Here is a 6,150-nt window from a genome sequence, read left to right on the forward strand (position 1 = left end):
TCCCCATAAAAACGCTCCATTCCTTAAAGAGACGCTACTATTCTCTAGAAGAAGGTATCTTTTCTTTTCCTATTGTCTATTTTCTCACAATTAGAGCCAAAAATTCTCCTTCCTACCTCCGAGTTACGAATCACGCGCTTCTTCGTCCCCTTCTTTACTTACTCCAATTTTCATCCCCCTCGATACAGTACGTAAGTGATTCTCCGTAATTCCTGGAGGAAGCTTAAATCCTATTTAAAAGCGCAAACTCCCGGCCACTAATTTGCATATCGATAAGTCACGCCGGCAATATTGTCGCCGGGTATAATGCGGTGTATTGTTGCGTGCTAATGATTTATATTCAAATGGCGTTTAAGACCGGGCCCGTCTAGATCACGTGACTGCTAAGTGTCTATATTTTTCGTTATTTAATTAATTAAACGGGGGAGGAAAGGGAGAGCTCCCAGAAATTTTCTAAGTTCGATTGATAAAACCCAAGTCGAGTGTGGGAAGTAATTATAGAGGAGACGGCGTACATTTGATACAATTGCGCGCTTCGATCTGTATAATTGAAGACTATCACCCCCTCCATTCGCGAATTTTTCGTGAATTTTTAATCTGTGTACTATTACTAACTTCTTCGAGTGTGCTCGAGCGCACGTGTCACGAAATACGCGTTTAAAGAGCGATGCTCTGTTTGTCCTATGACATACGAGGCACAAAAATCACTATTTAAAATAGAATAATAGTGACACAGCTCATTAATTAGTTAAAAATGCGGTGAAGAAATGATCGATTTTGTTAAAAAGGACGAGTTTTCTACTCGTCCTTTTTAACATTATTTATTTAAAAAACAAGCCGTACATCACGCCATTTTATTAATTTATTAAAATCTACCTGTTTATGTTTACCGTTTTACATATTTACTTCTTAGATATTGAGTATCTTCCATGTTTAATCACCGTTGGCTGTGTAGAAAAATTTACTTACGGCGTGTACTCCACGCGCAGTTGAGCCTTATCTACGCATTCGATTGTTATGTATCGTGCGACGTGTCGAATTAAAAGCCTTCCTGTATTATATATCGGGTGTGGCCTAGCAAAAGGGGCCGCGGGCTTATATATTAAGACGTTTTACGCCCGGCGAAAGTGGAACGCATTTTACCCTCATTAACACTACCCAATCATTATCGCCAGTTGTATGTATTATTAGAGTTGTCGCAGTGTTAAGCAGATAGGGGATGTAAATAATAGCACGTGTGTACTTTAAAAGTGAGTGAAATTGCGCAAGAATATTGAATAAATGGTTTACACGGCTGGAGTTTAGTGATTCTAAGTTTAATGTCAATCTGATTGACGAACCCAGACTTATTTCAGTTTAAAGAACAGAAGTTACCAAAGTATTCCAGAAGTATTTCTCATAGAAACAGGCGCGAAGGGACGATTTTGATAGTCACGTGTTTAACTTTCGGGTCACGGGGTACAAACACGAAGCGTGACTGGCTGTTGGCAATAGCTCATAAATAAATGTCGTGTCGAAAACATTTCGAGTGGTTCAAATGCGTGTGGGGGCTCGCTTAAACGGGGAGGTGATCGATGACGTGGCTTTATCTGTAATTAACTTTATAGATTAAGTGAAACCGCGATTAAATGCCGCGATATCGTAGAAAGAACGATATCGATGGATGGCTTCGTTTCCGGCACGCGATACATCCGCCATTTTGAGTCAAAGATCGCGAGCTATCGGTTGGGAAATAACGTTTCGTCAACTTTCCTCGGAGCGCATAATTTATTACATTAAACAGCGGATAATAAATTATAGTACGACGGTTACAATGTTATCAATTTAGATGGCGATAATAGTCTTATAATATATGGCATTACAGCACGATAGATAACAGAATTATGATAATACACGTAACGCAATGTGAGTGATGGTGACGTAACTTACTTCCGTCGACGGTCCGTGACGTCTAGAAATAAAGGCATTGGTATATACACATAAAAATAATTCGATAAGTTGCCCTATCCAGTATACGAGATTAGCCAAGAGAGCGCACACTTAATGACATCGCAGGAGACGTCAATAATTGGAAACTGTTAAAGTCTGGCTTCCCGAAACTTCTTCGACACTCGTTATCAGCACCTCTCGTTTTAACGCAACATCGTTATAAGCGAACAAATTGAATTATAGTTACGTAAGTTTCACTCGATTTAGATACATGATTTGCCTAAGCTTTTTCTTCTAATCTGGATTTTAAACCTAGTTTAAAGATTTTCGAGTATTAAAACGCATATTTTGTATTTTTTGCATTAAAATGCCCCTTAATTGCTCATATATCAGGATAATTCTTCATAAAAAAATCCAGCAAAGAGTGATGTAAAACATTTAAAATTGCCCATGGTTCCTTCTGTACGAGATTTTATTTTTTTAAACTTTCTATAAAATAATTATAAAATGGCGGAAAGTTTAATTTCGTGGGTAGTAAAGAGTTTTATAAAGAAATAAATAAAAATTGTGAATGCTAAATGAGTAAAATCTTTATTAATTCCAACTCTAATCGTGATATGACACACGTCCCTTCTCTATCTCCCCTACGCTTCGACCTTTAACCACCAAAATTTAATGGAATTAATGCCCCTGATACACAAACTTCCCTTCAAAATTTCGGAAAGTTTCGACAGAAAGTGCAAGAGTTATTACGCTTCAAAGTGGGTGAACACTTCGTGCTTCCCCCACACACTAACATCCGTACATGCAGAAAAACTCTCCAAATTTTTGCATTTCTCGACGTTTCGAGGTCCTCCGAATCCAAAAATGTAAATTTTTTCTTGGGGAGGGTAATTTTTTGACCGGTCGCCACATTTTCTCTCTGTTATATACAGGGTGTTTTTATCTCGAGACAATGAAATAACTTAATTGGATTTCATTATTTTGGGGAAAAGGTAAAGACAAAAGTTGTAAGGTTTCGAAGGGTCATTCGAGGGTCGAGTCTGTTTTTCAATGGAAACACATATTTTTAACCCCGGCAATGGAAAGAGCGGGAAATTTCACAACCGGATATACCTTTGACCTTATGGTCTAGGTCAAAGGTCAAGATTATTTTAAGGTTTAAATTATAAGCTTTTTCTAACGGGAAACCATACTTTTTATTACTAGAATGGACAGGGAGGTAAAAGTTACATTTACATAAAAAGAGCAAAAATTTCACAATCAACCACGACCTCGAGTACCCCAAATTTGACCTCTAAAGGTCATCTCGAGCTTGATAATTTTAAGCGCGGCTCAACAAATGCATCGAAGCGGAAGGGCATCATTTTGAACATGTGTTATAAAATTTTCTCCCGAAACCAACATCTCAAGCAATAGTGAGAAGTAAAGTGACTCACCGAAAACAAGCACCGCGATAGTGAGAGGCGAGGGGACTCACCGAAAAAAAGCACTTCAAAGGGAGCAGAACACTACTACGTCCGCATCGTTACTTCTGGGTAGTGCTAAAAGCAGTGAATGCTTTTAAAGGTTAAAGTAATAAGGTCACGAAAAAATGTAACTTTTACCTCCCTGCCCATTCCAGTAATAAAAAGTATGGTTTCCCGTTAGGAAAAGCTTATAATTTAAAACCTTAAAATAATCTTGACTTTTGACCTAGACCATAAGGTCAAAGGTATATCCGGTTGTGAAATTTCCCGCTCATTCCATTGCCGGGGTTAAAAATATGTGTTCCCATTGAAAAAAACAGACTTTACCCCCAAATGACCTCGAAGGTCAAGGTCAAGGTCACAATTGATAGACCCTTCGAAACCCTACAACTTTTGTCTATACCTTTTTCCCAAAATAATGAGATCCAATTAAGTTGTTTCATTGTCTCAAGATAAAAAACACCCTGTATACTATCAGGGAATGTAACGGAGTTTTAAAAAGTAATTTAGGATGTTTTGAATAAAAACACGTGGCGTTACGTAAAGAACGATTGAAATATTCATTTGGAAACTTTTATATTTTTCTAAAGAGATAACAACTGCAAAATATTCTTTTCTTTTTTTTTGCATAATCGAGATTTGGTCCACATTTCTACACGCGATATGAAAATTTTGGTTAAAAATCGATAAAGGTTTATAATTCCATCGATGAGATGAAGTTTGAGTTATCTTTCCTATTCGAAGAAACTTTTGGATTAAAAAAACATCATTTTTGCATAGAAAAATGAAAGAAAATTACCTTTTACTTATAAATATTCAGCAGAAATGACGTACGAAATAAGGTAACGATGAGATAAATATTCCTTCTACCAATCATTTACTTCGTTTATTTGTTAGAGATGACCCCGTCTTCTTTATCAAACACCCAATTTTCGATGAAATCGCTAATTTTCTACCTGATTCGAAGACCTAAAAACATATTTTATTAATTTATAACAAAATCAATGTCATAAATTCTTCAATTTTAACTTAATTTCTCTTCAAAAGAAGACATTTTCCTCCGTGTTAAATACATAAAAGTATAAACTTCTCCGAATTTAATACACCAATTCGTTTATAGAACAATTACTTTCTACAAGTATATACGTTTTCTTTGAAACTTAATTTAAATAATTAAGTTATTAATGAGATTTGGAGCTTACTTATTAATGAACTCTTTTACAAACACAAAATTAATTCATTAAAATTTAAAAACGACAGAGAATTTAATATTCGAAAACTATTTATAAATTTCTCGGGATACTCCGCGATTTCAAACTAAATTCTCCAAGTGTTTAGTGATTTATTTTTTGCGCAAATAACATTAGAAAAAACAACAAAGCAAAGATATTCAATAACACGATTCTCCAAACCCGAGTCACGAAATTCTGCTACGAAATGGTAAGATTTCCTACGAAATAACTGCTATAAAAACAATTTTTCTGAAAAATACACACGCCAAATTTGCAATATTTTTGCCTTGCCGAAGAAATATTCAATAGAAAATAATTAAACTTTACAAATTTTCACGAGAAGTTGGTAATGCCAATTACCCCTGTAAATCTCTCTTCTCCTCTAAGCAGCGTTGCAATAAGAGAAAGACGAAGACGAACGGTATAAAGGTGGATATCTGCCAAGGGGATTCCTCCCTGGAATAGTTAAAAGAAACTGGACCCATTTTTAGGGGTTAAACGAGTGAAAAAACCCGGAAAACTCCACGTGGACGGATGCAAACTGGCGATCTGTTCGGTGGTTTTATCCGTTTCGTTTCAATTGTAATGTTCCAACGATTGGAAAGACCTCTCTCTTCTATCACGCTCTTTTCTCGTCAAACAAATAAGCAAAACTCATTTCCATTGGTAACTTTCATACGCGATAAAGATCCTTTCCACTCCTACTATCCTTTCGTCATCGATTACCTTCGACTAATCCCTTCTTTTGTTATTAATTACCAGTAGATCCCTACTTGATCTGTTAACAGCATCATACACACACTTGTATAGTCTATTTTATACTATTCTGGAGTAACTAAATCCCTCTTTAGTTCATTCACCCCTTCTCGAAAGTTTTCCTAAATTTCCGTTTTTTATCCTCTCGAATTCATAGAAATTAATGGAATTATGCCGGTATTCTATTATATATTATTCGAAGAAATTTGGGAAATATTCGAGGAAAATTCCCTATCGAAAGGAGTGACGAAATATTCATTTATATTCAAAGTAGAAATGGGTCGGTAGGAGAGTCTATGCTGGGAATCTATATTTTGGTAATCGCAGAACGTTCTATGAATACATTTAATGGAAGATTGTGTTTGTTATTATTTACCGAACATCCTTAAAAATTAAAATATTGTGACGTGTCTTATAAAGAATTGAATGTTTACTCTTTTAGTGTTTTGTTTCGCTTTACTTCGCCTGAAAAAGGTCAATCCACAAATTACGTGTTATTTATTATTTATTCCCACTTATACGCTTTGCGAATATAGAATTACAGAAAGATCAAAGATTCATTTCTTCCTTCCAATATCTTATCGCCGTGGCCAGAAACGTCGTGGGATTCGAACCCGCATCCTTCCGAAGACGTACTTTAAACTGAATTCACACTACGGAAACCGCGGACACTTAAATATTCGTTTTTGACGTTTCACGTTTTCGGGCCATCCGATATTGTCCGGCGTACGAGTCACGTGATACATTCCGATTTTCCAATAACT

Source organism: Centruroides vittatus, unplaced genomic scaffold (genome assembly GCF_030686945.1).
Source record: "Centruroides vittatus isolate TY-2023 unplaced genomic scaffold, ASM3068694v2 contig_634, whole genome shotgun sequence".
NCBI lineage: Eukaryota > Metazoa > Arthropoda > Arachnida > Scorpiones > Buthidae > Centruroides > Centruroides vittatus.